We start from the raw sequence: 16,453 nt of genomic DNA on the forward strand, positions 1-16,453 counted from the left end.
GTGGGGCAGGTGGACCTATTTAAGCCCGTGCCGCCTGCATCGGGAGGGGGTGTTAGAGAGCATAATGAACTGGGCCCAGAGCAGTCTGGTGCTCAAGGGCCCAGTTATGCCCGGTGCTGGCCCTGGGCAGCAGCCTCCCAACTGTTCCTCCCATGTCTCACCGCATTTTCTTCTGCTGGAGGACAAGAACTGTGTGTGCTTTACGGCCTGCTCTGCAGTGCCTGCACTGTACTAGCCTGCTGCTGTCAGGTGCAATGACCCCAGAGCAGTGTATTATCCATTAAACAACACCAGTGCTTAGAGTGGTAGAGTATCTGCTTTACATGCAGAAAGTCTCAGGTGTGATCCCCAGCATCTCTAGGTAAGACTGGAAGAGACTCCTGCCTAAAACTCTGGAGAGCTGCTGCCAGTCAGTGTGGACAATACTGTGCTAGATGGAGTGATGGTTTGACTCGGAATAAGGCCGCTTCTTATGTCTCCCAAGTTCCAACCAGAGACCCCAGTGTCATTTCCCCTCCAAAAGCTCCAAACTTCAGACTGACTTTTCCTGTTCTGGTCTACATTCAAAGAGTAACACCACAACCACCACTAAAACCAACCTGTTTCTTTAGTTTTGGTTAAGTGGGTGACGCACCTTCCACTGACCTGGAGATGCTGCTGGCTATCAATGGCCATGAATTAGTACCCCATTGTCTGCTATCCAACACTGAAAGAAACCAGATCATTTTGCATGAACAAAGATCACCTGTACAGTAACATACTTGTGAGTGTGTGTCAGTGGCAAGAGATAACCTCTTAGGAAATAATATGTCTGACTGCAATATTCCTGACTTCTGCACAAAGGAAAAGGGGGGAAAAGTCTTTTAATTTCTTATATGCATGATGGATAGACAGTGAACAAAACCTGAAGCATATAACTTGTTTTGTTCATGTTTTTAGATTCCTGCAGGCCCCTCTTATATATTGCCCTTACAACTCTGGTAGCTTACTCTGCTTTGCAAAATTCCAGATGGGAATCTAATGCCTTTTACAGTACCAGATCTATCACCTCTTTTTGTTTTATACTGTATCCCACTGCTAATATTTTGCTTGCCCTATGAATAACAGCTGCAGCCCAGGCTTGATGGTTTCAATGAATTTTACCCCCTCCCACTTCCGAGAACATCCCACCAATCGTCCCCCTAATCTCCCCACTGAATGTTTTCTCTGTTAAAATGATATTCCCTAGACTCCACCCAGATTAATTATTCTACATCTGTCCACACTGCCATCCAACAGAAGTTCAAGACCTATAAATATGATGGAATTTGCTTTGCTTTACTGACATCCACAGCAGATCTTGAAGATCTAAGTCTCTCATACTGTGACATGAATGGAACAATTACCCTATGATAACTAGGGACAGTTATTACCCTGTAATAACTAGGGACTGGGGTGAGAAATTCATTTGGTGTGCATTTTAATGTGAACCTAATTAATCTGAACTACTCAAACCAATAGGCGAACCAAAAGGTAGCTAGCCTTCAAAATTCACACTTCTCTGAATTTTGCATTGCAGTTCTCCAACCAAAAAAAGTGTACAAAAACACATATATTATCCGAAATTGCACACAAAGGTACATATATCAGTGATAATGCCTCTTGCTTGCCTGGATGGATGATATAGAAGGGTGTGTGAATTTGCGTAGGAATTAGTAAAATTAACATTAGTTGCTTTGCTCACTTTTGCTTCTGGCTCTGCCTGCCACTGGCATGTGGCCCCCAGATGGTTGCCCAGAAGGGAATGTGGCCCTCTGGCTGAAATATGTTCCCCACCACTGTTGTAAGGGCTCAAACTGTCCATCTCTCATTGCCCTTGCCCCTTTCTCTCTTGACCTTTTGTGCACGAGCATGAATATAACCCTCCCAGCAATAGAGAGCTCTGCAAAATTAGACTCCCCCACAGACAGGAGAATTCTTGCCACATTCAGCTGAACTCACATTTTCCTTGCTGATCTTTGTGCTCGATATGCAAAACATTGGGAGAGAAGAGGATGAGGTTTGTGTGCATGGGCACATTGCTGGTAGGGCTGCTTCATGCTCCCTCTGTGCCCCTGCACAGTTTGATCCCCCATTTTTCTGAATGACCGAAGAGGGTTTAGATCTGCCTTTCCCTACCTGATGCCTCCTAGATGTTTTGGACTCTATCATACCTGTCCTTGCTTGTCTGTTTCAGCTTAGGGATGACGAGAGCTGTAGTTAAAAAAAATATATCAAAAGATTTTTTAAAGTTTTCTTAAAAGGATGTTTTTAAAGATGTTTTGTTTTAATATGTTTTTAATGTCTGTTTTTATGATGTTTTAGAGTGCTTTTAGTGTTTTTGTTTGCTGCCCTGGGCTCCTTCTGGGAGGAAGGGCAGGATGTAAATTTAATTAACAAGAACAACAACAACAAACTGGGTGGAACCAAGGTGGGAAAGGCTGGCTTAGATGTGACACATTACGTTTTACTGGATTTTACACATGCTGTAAGAACATGAGTCTTCTAGGTCAGGCCAAAGGCCCATTCCTCCCAGCATTCTGTTCTCTCTGTGGCCAACCAGATACCAATAGGAAGTCTGCAGCAGGACCTGAGCACAGCAGCCCTCTCCCCGCTTGTGATTCCCAGCAACTGCTATTACTGCCTCCGACAGTGGAGGTAGAGCATAGCCATCATGCCTAGTAGTCACTGACATCCCTATCCTCCATGAATGTGGCTACTCCTCTTTTAAAGCTGTCCAAGTTGGTGGCCATCACTACATCCTGTGTGAGCAAATTCCATAGTTTAACTCATTTTTAAAACCAGAAACAAGCTTGGGAGGCTGCAGTTTTGTATGCAGGAGCTGGTGGGAGGGCAGGCGTGCTTTGCCCTTCCCATGCTTCTTCCCCAAATCACTCCCTATTGCTTTTCTCCCAAGTGGAAGAAAATATATGGGTACCCATTTCTCTATTCCTGACTGTACCCTCTTCAGCCTGTTTTAGGTCCCATCCGTACCTAACTGCAAAATCCACGTTTCCCATATTCGGTAGGTGGCCTCGAGATCCATACATGCCCTGTTTGTGGTTGGATTATGGTGAAAAACCGATTATCAAGCATCCATACATGTGGGCTTTTTTTTTTGGTCTACATTGCTTTAGCATTGGCCACTCCCCTAAATCCACCCCTTTTCAGTGATCGGTCCATAACGGTTGTTTGCTTTTCACACACTTTTTCAGAGGAGCGCAAAACACCTGTCTTTTTTTAAATTCCCATGCTTGCGCAGGTTTGTGGATGTGCTATTGGGTGGGAAGGAGACAGGGGGCTTGGCATATGATGGAGGAATGCCCATGGACCGCCTATTGCAGGAAAGTTGTGGCATTGCGTCCGGCGCACAGATGTTAATGCTCTTAATTATTGATACAGGAAAGCATATCGGTTTTTCAGTGATATTTCTAATGGGGACTTGTGAATGCGAAAATCCGTATTAGCTTGCAACATCATATGGACAATGGTGAATTAATGACACAAAGCTATAACGCTGCAGATTATATAGTCCTATGGACAGGCCCTTAGTTGTCGTTTGTTCTTTAAAAACCACAAACCATCAGGAGAATGTTACATGGATCTAAAAGGTAAAGGTGTCCCCGCACTTATAGTGCGAGTCGTTTCCAACTCTTAGGGTGCCGTCTTGCGACGTTTACTAGGCAGACCTTTTTTTTATATGGGGTGGGATTGCCAGTTCCTTCCCCGGCCTTTCTTTACCCCCCAGCATATGCCGGGTACTCATTTTACCGACCACGGATGGATGGAAGGCTGAGTGGACCTCGACCCCTTTTACTGGAGATTTGACTTCCTCCTTCCGTTGGAATTGAACTCCGGCCGTGAGCAGAGCTTCGGCTGCGTTACCGCCGCTTACCTCTCTGCGCCACGTTTGTAATATCTAGTCTGGCTCTCTGCCAAACATTTTACAAAACTAAGGTTGTAAGACCTTTGGACATATTTTGAGTTTGGATGAAACTATTGATTCATGGGTAGTCTTTTGATACCTGCCCCCATTTTTCACAGCTTTTTCTATGCCTTCTACTGCTTCCTCCATCTATTTCTTGTGCATTAATCTTTGAAGTAAAGCTTCATGAAATACTTAAAAAAAAAAAGCTAAGTACACTTGCCAAATTTCCCTTATCTAGTATAGCTCAAACAGAAATCAGTCACCCTCACAGCAGTCGCCCTTAAGGAACATCCCCCTCCTGAAAAATGATTTCACCTCATCAACCTTGTGAAGAATACAAACTTTCTTTGCTGTATTTCATTGTACCCAATCTGTACCTAACGCCCACACTAGTTAATATTTTCAAGCGAGAGAAAATGTGTGTATCAAATAGTTTAGATCTCAAATCACCTCTCATCCATCTGCCACAGCAGAAGTTTGGGTTTTTGCACTGGAAATGTTACATGTGAAAAATCCTTGGCTGCCAGTTCCAAGGATGGTGTAATTGGGTATCAGCTGGTGTCCCAACACTGGCTGAAGGCCCAGTGCCCCAACAATGTCATTCTAATTTTACACAGAACACCCAAGAAGATTGGAGAGCCTACTTAAGATAGCTTTCATTTTGCTCACCCCATGCCTTTCTGATTAAGATGGGGAGCTCTGAGGATGCCTTACTGAATCCCAGAACCAGCATTGGAGGCCAAGGTTCCAGAAAGAACCATCTCTTCCAGTTGCTTGTTGGTCTGGGACTGCAGCAGCAAAGGGGAGTATACTCTGCTGCTCCCATCCGTTGAACAAAGGACTAAGGACAACTCAATTGTGTGGTTACATGTGTGTGTTGCTTCCCCTCCCCCACCAAACAATTACTTACCACCACCTACTACCACCATGTGATTGAAAGGCAGGCTTAAATTTCCAAACTAAATAAATACATAAACAGGTTCGTAAAGCCAGAGGCTGCTTTGGCCTAAGCTGGAGTGATGGATCAGTTTGTTTGTTTATCGTTACATTTGCTTTTCAGCCCAAATTAATATTGTTAGTACTGTCGTTGCTATTTAATGTGTCCCAAGGTGATGCATAAAATAAAATATAAACAACTAAAAGCACAGTTAAAAACAACACACAGACACAGCACAACAGGAGAGAAATTGAAAAGCAAGGCTAAGCGGACACCCATGGCAGAGACCAACTCATCCAGCTGGGAAAGTCTGTTGGAACAAATGTCTTCAGTTGTTTCCAGAAAGTTGGCACCGAGCAAGCTTACCACAGTTATCATCCGTCGCAGAGTGAGCAGAGAGGTGGCTAAATATGTGGGTGACATCAAATTATTCAGGGTGATAAAAACAAAAATGGATTGCAAAGATGTCCAAAAGGATATCCCCAAATTGGGCCCCCATCTGCATCGTACATTTAAAACAGTATCATGCCCACTGTAAACAGTCACGGCTCCCCCCCCAATAATTCTGGGAACCGTAGTTTGTGAAGGGTATTGAGTGTTGTTAGGAGACCCTTCTTCCCCTCACAGAGCTACAATTCCCAGAATGCCCCGAGAAGAGGAATTGATTGTTAAACCACTCTGGGAATTGTAGCTGTGTGAGGAAGAATAGGGGTCTCCTAACTACTCTCAGCACCCTTTTAAAACTATAGTTCCCAGGATTCTTTGGGGGAAGCCGTGATGGTTTAAAGTGGAATAATACCACTTTAAATGTATAGTGCAGATGCAGCCTAAGTGTAGGCAACAAAACAGCAGATGCGGTTCACTGTGGCTGCATACACACTACATACCTTTAAAGAACATTCAAAGCACAGTTCCCTCAACAAAGAAACCTGGGAGCTGTAGTTTGTTAAGAGTGCTAGGAATGGTAGCTCTGTGAGGGGCAAACTAAAGTTCCCCACCCCTCCTATAAAGGCACGTGTGCATGTTACGGAGACTGGTGGCTCCAATGTCAGCATTATATTCACTGCTCTTTGGAGTGAGCGGGTTGGTGTATTGGGGGTAGAACGTATTTTATTAATGTTGTTAATGCTGACTTAGATGTTGATGCACTTTGTTGATTTTTGATGCTGAGCCCACTCTGTGATTTTTACTGAAAAGCTGTATATATCTATAAATAAAAAATATTAAGGAGCTGCAAATGGCTGCAAGGTTGCCAAGCCACAGAACCAGCCTTTCTTTTCATCTGCAAGTTCTTCTGGCTCTCTCTCTCTGAATAGCAGCACCTTTAGTGCCAAATACCACCCAATGGAAACGCCGTCCACTTCTGCAACTCTTTTACTGAAAGAACCTTTACCTCGACTGCCTGTTGAAAAACTCTTCATCTGCACATTACTTTCTTAAAAATCTCAGTGGGAAGTTCAGCAACTAGCTCATCTTTCATTTTAACACCTCACTTTTCCTCTAGTGCCTCTTTGCAACCTCCATCAATTTCTTCTAATTTTGTGATTATTCTTCCCTGGCTTGAGAAGAAACTAATCTTCTCCTTAAGTTGCCATTTTTCATATTTTTCTACCTGCCATAATTACACTTTTCTGGGCTCTTTATGCTGCTCATCCGAATCAAGTGGCCTCAAGTTAAAATGCTAGTTGAAAAATGCAGAAGGCGTGTGTGCCTGCAGTGTTGCAGAGTGGGCTCCAGATTTGACCAGATGCTGGCCAGAAGGAAAAAAAAACCACAGAAAGGGCAACCAAAATGATCAAGGGGCTGGATCATCTCCCCTGTGAAGAAAGGTCACAAAGGTTGGAGCTTCTTAGTTTAAGGGAAGAAATGGTGAGTAAAGGGTCTGTGTGTCATGAATTATAGAGGTGTATAAAATTATGCAAGGGGCAAAGAAACTGGATCAAGATAAGCTCTTCTTCCTCACTTGTAATTCTAGCAGTGGTGGCTGGTGTCTAGGGATGTTGGAGAATTCTGTTCAAAATGGGAGCAGAAATTGCCACAGTTTGCATGTTTGTCAGAGGTTGGGAACTGAAATCATGCAAGAAAATAGGAGCAGTATTCCCTATAGTGTTCTTTAGTCCACAAAGATTATGTAAATAATTACGTTCTTTTCTGCATTGTTGTTGACATTTCACTTCAATTGGAGTGCACTGAAATTAATTACGTTAGTTTTGGCCACAGTGGAGAGCAAGCTGAACTGTAGTGGATCGGAAACAGCGCAGATTGCAATGAATACAGGATGGGATGGAAATTGCTGCCTCCATGCATCCCTACTGGTGCCTGTTGAGACTGGTAGGGTGGAAGACAGGGAGGCCAACAGCAGAGCTTGGAAAAGTTACTTTTTTGAACTACAACTCTCATCAGCCCAATCCAGTGGCCATGCTGGCTGGGGCTGATGGGAGCTGTAGTTCAAAAAAGTAACTTTTCCAAGCTCTGAAGAGTGGCACCAAAGCCAATGACAGGCAGAGCCAACTCATTCTAGCTTTGTTCCCATCCTCCTCCCTGCTAATTCCTATAGTGGCAACACTGAGATTATGGAAGAGGAATCTGATAGCCCATGCCACCTCCTGGACTGGATGTAAGTCAGAAGGCAGGCAAGTGGGGGCTGGCTGAAGCAGACCATTTCCCCATACGAATCGGCCTCTAATGAATACTAGAATCCAGGGCCATCCATTTAAGTGGAACTGTTGGGTATTCAGGAAAGACAAAAAGAAGTCCTTCTCCACTCAGTGGATGATTAAACTATGGATTTCACTGACACAGTATGTAGTGACAGCCATCAGCTTGGGCAGCTTTAAGAGGGGATTAGACAGAACCATGGGAAATAAGGCTTTTGGCAGTTCTTAGTCATAATAGATAACATGGTACGTCCAGTTATCAGAGGCAATATGTTTTTTAATACCAGTTGTTGAGGATCATAACCAGGAGGCATCTGGCTGGCCACTGTGAGAACAGAATGCTGGACAAAATAGGGCTTTGTTTTGATCCAGCAGGGCTCTTTGCATGCAAACTGTCCCAGAGCCAATCCACAGCATCCAGGTGTGTAGTTGTCCAGAGGAGCAGGGGGACACAGACATTACTTTTTTGGAAGCAGGGTCCCAGCCAGCTCCCTATGTATGAGCCAATCAGCATGAAAAGGAAGCCTGTTAGCCACTGAGAAGGGTCCTTGTCCTTGGATGCTGATTGGAACCAATTAGAGTGAAAATAGGTGAGTCAGCCATTGAGAAGACTCTTCTTAGTAGCTAACACACAGCCTTCCCTTTCATGCTGTTTGGCTCCTAGGGAGTGTGGACTTGCAAGATGACAGGGAGAACAAGGGAGATGAGGGAAAGTGGAGAGAGGGCGTGGCTAAGATGGTGTGTGACATGACTATCATGAAGGGGCCCTGCACTTCTGGATTTGCCACCACACTACTGGCAGCATCTCCAGGGAGGGCTGGGAAAAACCCATGTCCAGAAGCGGCTCTCCCAGGAGGCTGGAACCACAATGCTAACTACCCAGCAGCAGGGTCACTGCTGCTTACAGGAAGGGAGAGGGGGTGAGGCAGTGGGGAGACTGGTGAAATGAAGGTGCACTGGTGGGAGTGCCAGACTGGCTCCACCGGTGTGTCTAAACCATGCCGTCCCATTACCTGGCTCCTCTCCCTCTCAGCAAATGGCAGCAACCCCACGCTGGGAAGCTTCAAGACACCAGCTGAGTTGCTCCTCCCCCTGTCTGAAAACCCAGGGATCTGCTGCCAGTGAGCTAGATAGGCCAGTGGTCTGACTTGGTATAAGGCACCTTCATGTGTTCAGTAGGGGCATCCATAGTTCAGTGGCAGAGGACATGCTTTGATGCAAAATGTCCCAAAATCCTTGGCATTTCCAGGTGGGGCTGGGAAAGACTTCTGTCTGTCCGTCTGAAACTCTGGAAAGCCACTGACATCATTGAGCTGGGTGGACCAATGCCTTGACTTGGTATAAGATAGCTACATATTTTACCAGGCTTTAAAGATGCTTTTTGAAAAAGGAAAAGCTTCTCACTGTTGTGATTTTTTGCTGCTCTCTGTTTCAGTGCTGTTATGATTTTAAAAATGCATTTTAATTGTATTTATTATAAGATGTCGTGGGACCACGTGGGAACTGAAAGGTGGGATGTCAAACATATAAACCAACAGATGAAGCAAATGAAAAAAATGGAAATGGACTGCCTTCAAGTCAATCCTGACTTATGGTGACCCTATGACTAGGGTTTTCATGGTAAGCGGTATTCAGAGGGGGTTTACCATTGCCTCCCTCTGAGGCTGAGAGGCAGTGACTGGCCCAAGGTCACCCAGTGAGCTTCATGGCTGCGTGGGGATTCGAACCCTGATTGCCCAGGTCATAGTCCAGCACCTTAACCACTACACCACACTGGCTCTCTATGAAGCAAATAATACATGACAATTTAAAGTTATATAACTTTAATATATAACTGGGTTATATTTGCCATGTATTATTTGATGAAGCAAATAATACATGGCAAATATAACCCAGTGAACAGGTTAACTGGTTGGATCCCACCACCCAAAAGTTAGTATGAGAACCGGTCCTCTGAGTCTTAAAAGCATTTCTGTGCTCCCAGGAGCGTCTCCGTTGTTAATGCAGCCCCAAAGTGAACATGTCAAAACTTTAAATTGCTAATACATTTTACAATGTAGAAAGATACCAGCAGAGAACTCTGAAGAGCTAACAGAACCTGAAGGCATTATCAAGCAGCTTTTGATGCGCCTCCAAAGGAAGGACTTTTCCTATATTCCCCCTTTAAACTTATTATGGATGCAAGGTATAAGCATTTCTTAATGCAAGAGGCAGCCTTACAATGCAATAAGGTTTCTCTCTGGTCTTTTCATGGTTGGGAACATATAAAATTACTTCTTGAAGCCTGCCCAGGAACTCAAACTTAATTTGCACAGTATTGAAAACATTACAAAGCATAAATCAGTTCAATTTTTAAAGTCCCTGTATGATATTTTCAGAATGGCCGAGTCTCCTCATTTCACATGGATCCCCTCCAAAATTCTGCCAGCACTCCTGGAAATCTTAATAACTTTGGAGAAAGAACAGGTTCTCTGTGGAGTCTCAAATTACCCCGTTTTCCTATTTTCCCAGCAGACTGGCCTCTGATAAACATGCAGGAGAGAGAGAGGTAGGGAAATTGCTTCATTTCATAGTGTCCTTATCAATTACCAACATCTAGACACCCGTTTCTGCTGCCAGCAACACCCCCATGCTCTCCCCCACTCACAAAAACTGGGGCTCCTAAAAACAACCAAAACACGATGCAGTTTCTCCCTGCATCCTGCCCCCCTCTTTCAGAAAGAAATCAGTAACAGAAAGTGTAAATGTGTTAGTGAAAATATGCAGTGGGTTGGCTTTTGACCCATTTGTTCAACATTAGGAATGACGCCAGTGCTACATTTCACAGATGTAACAGTTTGGCTCAGATCTGGGGGATATGAATGAATGCCCCCAGATGCCCCACCCTTGGATGACCTCCAGCTCAGTCTAGGAGAGGGGAAGTCGCACACTAGAGATTTAGTGCTCTTGTTGAGTTGGCTTAAGAATCCAAGACTTTTGGCTGTTTATACCTCCATTTTAGCTAATATATTTCAGATACTTGGCGTTGGGGGGGTGCAGCAGGGGGAAGAATTTAATCCTAGATATTGCCAAGGGTATCATACATTTGCAGAAGCGACAGTGTAAGACTATGAGCTGTACTTCTTTGCTGTGTTTATCTTTATCTTCCTTCCACACTTGTTTCTTTCAAGGCAGGTCGTCGGCTTGGTAGCTCAGTCAGACCCTTGGTAGCTCGGTGGCAGAGCATCTACTCTGCATGTAGAAGGCTCCAGGTTCAATCCCTGGCATCTCCAGGTAGACCTGGAAAAAGACTGCTGCCTGAAACCCTGGAGAGCTGCTGCCCATCAGTGAAGGCGGACCAATGATCTGACTCAGGTTAAAGCAGCTTCCCATGGTCCAAGGCTAGACATGAACCACAAAAAAAGGGTGGCTGAGTGGACTGTCCCACTTCAGAATGCAGGCAGTGTTTATTGAGCTTTCGTCCTGATGTGTTTGCTTCCAGATGACCTGTTTCAGTCCTGATTTGTCTGCAGGGCGATTAAATGACGTTGGCTATTTAAATTCACTCTGATTTGTTGCAGGGATGTTAGGTGATGTTGCATCTACTCAAATGTTATCTCACACTTTCCAGTGCATTCCCACATCACTTTCCTTATCACAAAAAGTCTGATCTTTTGGGGAAGTGAGTTTTATTGCACAGGAAGAACTCCCAATCAAATATAATTGCGCAACCTGAATTTGCCGGCAGTACCTGATTGAATCCCACCCTAAAATAGTGCCAGTCTGGAAGCGGTCAGAAAGACAGTGAGACACAGAAATGGGAGCAGGTCCAGAGAAGGACAGCCTGGATGGCAAAGACCCTGGAAACCAAATCCTATGAAGAACATCTAAAAGATCTAGGTATGTTTGCCCTGGAGAATAGCAGATTAAGGAAATATGGGATAACTTGCCTTCCAGTACCATGCAGAAGATGGAACAGACTTGATCTCTGTTACTTCAGAGGGACTTGAACCAACAGGTGGAAATTTCAGGGAAGTAGATTTGGCTAAGTATTAGAGGAAACTTCCTAATTGTAAGGACTGCTCAACATTGGCTGCCTTGGGAGGTGGCGGACTCTCTCTCTCTCTCTCTCTCTCTCTCTCTCTCTCTCACTCTCTCTCTCTCTCTCAGGAGGCATTTAAGCAAAGGTTAGACAGCCACCTGTCAGGAATGCTGTAGTCGCATCCTGCATTGCAGATCCTGCTTTAAGCAATGGATTGGACTAGATGACCTCCAAGATCCTTTCCAACTCTTAACATTTGATGATGCAGTAATTAAAATCATCACAGCAGAAGGAAAAAATGCATGCACCAGAAAAAATAAAAAAGGTCTTTGCTTGGTTCCCAAAAGACATTGGTGTAGGAGCCAGGTAAGTCTCCTTGGGAAAATGTTCTGCAAGTAAATAGGGATGGCTGAATCTGTCAGTTTTGGTTCTCTATGTTTCTCATTTTTCCAGTTTTAAATTTAGTTCACATTTCTGCAGCAATTTGTGATTTTTTTAAAAAAAATCCTCAAGAAAATTTATCAGCGTTTAGTGCCAATTGCTCCTAATAACCACATTTTTGTATGCAGTTTTAACTAATGTACATGTTTTTGCAAGTAATTTCCCCCTAATATATGTTATTTTCACAAAAACTTGCATTTTTATGCACATTGGTTGGAGAACTACTTCATAAAATGCAGAGAAGCGCATTTCAGAGGAGAGTTGTATTTCGCCTCATGTATTCATTTGAGAATTAGGTAAATATCTCATGAAAACGCAACCAAAATCAAACTTCTCTGCCCCTAAATATGAGATGCCACAAAGGAACAGGCATTCTCCCCTTAGCTACCTACTTCACTTCAGATAGACTTCAAATTTTAAAAAAATCAACCAACCCTCCTGCCATGTAGAAAATGAGCGCAACAGGAAGAGGGCAATGCTAGCAACTTTCTTCCTGTTGTGTTACTTTTCTACATGCAGGGATTTTTTTTTAAACCATACCAAAATTGTATCTCTTACCAGCAGTGTGAAGTGGTGCAGTCCACTGAAACACCAAAGCTGTCTTCCAAATTATGCTTCCACAACTTTGTGCCCTCCTGATGTTTTGGACTACAACTTGCTATCTTCATTGACCACTGGCCATGCTGGCTGAAGCTGATGGGAGTTGGAGTCCAACGACATCTGGAGGGCACCAGGTTGGAGAGGTGTGGTGTAAAAAATGACAGTTCCCCTCTGGCTTGTGGAAAAAGACAGCAGATAATCCTCTGCTCTTGCAATATGATCCATATGGACACATGTGTGGAAATCTTTTTTTTAGAGCCTCTTGAAAGGGTTGACCTATGTGTATTGGAATGCATAATGGGGACCACTGTTAGCAATTTAAGCAAATATATAGCACATTGTAATTTGTTTAAAAGTGAGGGAGAAAGAGCAACTCAACTCCCTTTGTTTTTGTTTTACTCTTCACTGTTCTTGAATGAAAGCTTTTTATTCCATGAAGTATCCAATTCGCCCGAGAGGCCCACATGATCAGTTACCAATGGCTTCCCTTGGCATCAAAAAGGCAGGATTTTCCTATAGGTGTTTAGGGCTGTTCATTGCCGAATGCCTTTTTACAAGGCTGTTATTAACATTACACATTTCATGGGTGACTGAAGTCACTCAATCCCCTCCATTGATGTTTTATAATACACGGGGGCCCATTATTAATAGCCTAGTAAAATAATACACAGCCTGTAGTTATCTTAATTCAATAGCCAGTAACAGACCAGCCTACATAAAGCCATTTCAGACTCTTGGGTTTCTTAAGCTGTTTGGAATGCAGGAGACTTTTTTGTTATTTCTTTAAAAATCAGATATTAATGCTAGTTGCAGAAGGCAGAAGGCAGCTGCGATATAATGAAGAACTGTATACCAACAGAGGAAATCTGTTTTCCCCTAAGTGTAAGAATAGTTCTGTGGCAAAAGGGAGAGCATGTCTGGAGCTAAAGTATGTTTCTGCAGCACCGAAATTTGTCCAGCATTTTAGTGGACATTTTAACTAATGTACATATTTTTGCAAGCAATTTCCCCTAATACGATGAATTTTTGTATGTTATTTTCACTAAAATATGCTTTTGTGTGAATGTGTCATCCCAATATATATTCGAATTTATTATTTATTTATTTAAAAGACGTGTAAACTGCTTGATCAAAGAACTCCCAAAGCAGCGTACAAATAAAATTATAGGTAAAGCACTGCTAACATCCACAAGCCATTTTTTTTTAAAAAAAACCCCATCGGATATACATAAAAGCCATCATCATTAAAATACAGATCAAATTTATATGAAAAAGGAACGTAGATAACTAAATGAGTAGTATTATTTTCCAAGCTATCCAAGAAAAGGAAAACAAATAACCCATAAAATGATGTTAAATTTTTTTTTTTACAAGTAATATTCAAACTGTGTGGCAACCCTTTCCTTCCGCCACCCTTTGCCGCTCTGAAAATCATTATTTAACACAGTCCGTTATAGCTGCAGAATGTCACAAGTGTATTCAGTATCTTTTATGTGCTTTACAAGGTTATTAGAGAATTTATTTTCTCTTTCCCTTACAGATTGGAAGGGTGGGCAGTGATATATAAGCGCTCCCATTTTATTTATTCACCAAACTGTTCCAGATGTGATCTCATCACTTATCCAATGACACATCGAACCTGCTATATGACCTTTACAGTGACCTCTTTACAACATTTGCCTTCATGCTCTTAAAGTTATAACAGCTTAGTAGGGGGGGATTGAATTTTCCTGGGAGACAAGAGAATTGATTCTCACTTCCCCATCTCTTCCACCATCCTTATTGCCTGCTAAATTCCTCAGCTGCTATCGGAAAACGAAATCCAGGTGGACCACTAATCCTAGGTGATATTCTCCCCCCAGTCACCGGCCTGAAAGATCTCTCAAATATTAGCCTGCAGAAAACTATATCTTCTCATGAGGTTGAAATGTGACATCTTCAATTGGCTAAATTTAGCAGGTTCTATATCTTGGTCCACATTGGCAGTGTAGTGACATTGCAAAACATGTATACAGATGCCACGTCATCTAGCTTTATAGTGTCACTGAAATTTTCCCTAAAGTGAAATTGGAAGCATATGGAGGGATGAGTTGATTTGTTTGTACAAAGCGCGAGGGAGGTCAGATAACATCCACTGTTTGTTGAGCATTCAGTCTGATTTGTTTGTGGTGTCAAAGCAACAGTAGCAACACACTTCCAGTGCATTTCCCTGTCACTTTCCTAACCTCAAAAAAGCCAATTTTTTTGAAGCAGGTTTGTTATGTGAGAGCACGAAATCCATTATAATTGTTCAATGTGAATTTGCCAGTGATTGAATCCCACCTTGCATATTAGCGATAGTCTGGAAGTGACCTTTGTGCTGCGCAAAATACTTTTTTTCCCTGTCTTGCATATCCTACCAATCAGCTTCGTTGGATGACCCCATTGGGTTCCAGTCTTATGACAGAGGAGGAAAACTTCTCTCTGTCCACTTTCTCCACGTCATACATCATTTTACAAACCCTTTTCAATGACAACCGAATAACACAACCAAAATCTCTTTTAATCGGCAGATACATGGGTGCACACACAAACACACCCACATGCGAATCCAGTGGAGGCTAGTGCATTCGGGCAAATGGGGCGCCGCCCTACCAACCTCCATTTGCCCTCAGCCAGTCCACACCTGCCTGCCTTCTTCCTTGCAACCAGTTCAGGGGGTGGCCCTGGCGGCTGGCTTCCTCCCCTTAGTGTTGACCCTGTAGAACTCAGTAAGAGGATGGGGACAAAATTAGGTGGCTCTGCCTGCCGTGGGTTCTGGCGCCACCTACTGTTGGGCTCCCAGCCTCCCACCCTCCATGGTCAATTCCCCTCTGAATGTTTTATCAGCTTGTGTGCAGAGCTTGGAAAAGTTACTTTTTGGAACTACAACTCCCATCAGCCCCAGTCAGCATGGCCACTAGATTGGGCTGATGGGAGTTGTAGTTCAAAAAACTAACTTTTCCAAGCTCTGCTTGTGTGGTTAGCAACCAAAAATGAATAGGACGTGGCCTTATACCAAGTCAGACCATTAATCCATCTAGCTCAGTACTGTCTACACTGACTAGCAGCAACCCTCTGGGAGTTCAGACCAGGGTCTCTCCCGGCCCTCCCTAGAGATGCTGGGGGTTGAACCTGGGACCTTCTGCATACAAAGCAGATGCTCTACCACTGAGCTACAGCCCTTCTCTACCATGGAAAGTTTTAGGCAACCATATCAGGTGTCACTCCCAGTTCAGCATAGGCTCCCACCGCTTCCTGCCTGATCTTTGTCAAGGAATCATCTTTCATTCCATTATTTTCTACCACACATTGCCAGGCATGACAACTTTTTGAAATTCAGTTCAGCCACTGCCCTTGCAAGGAATGAATACACTGACAGATGCCGCTGCTGAAAACTGAAGAGGAGAAAAATGGGGGGGGGGGGAAAGAAGTTGCAAATGTACACCCGAGAAAGGAAATAACTTCAGATAAACACTGCAACAAATAAACTCTTAAAGGAAAGTTGACACAGCCATTGGAGAAAGTCCAATGATTTCAACAGCACAGTGTGCGCTTGTGAAGAATAATGATGTGTATAGCTACAAAGTGGATTAATTGGTTAGATTAATTGATGCAAAAATATTTTGATGAAATAAAGTATTCCCTGATTAACCAGGAGAAACAGTTTGAATGTTTAAGAATTATTTTTAAGTGAAGGGCTTATGAAAAAATGCAGATGGCAAAGGACAGCTTTAAGGAAGCCTTTCCTTCTTTTAAGGGAGAACAGTGTGGAAACTGAGGGAATACATCTTCCAAGATGGATGAGATAACACACCCACACATAACCTCCA

Source organism: Rhineura floridana, chromosome 16 (genome assembly GCF_030035675.1).
Source record: "Rhineura floridana isolate rRhiFlo1 chromosome 16, rRhiFlo1.hap2, whole genome shotgun sequence".
In the NCBI taxonomy this organism is placed as follows: Eukaryota; Metazoa; Chordata; class Lepidosauria; order Squamata; family Rhineuridae; genus Rhineura; species Rhineura floridana.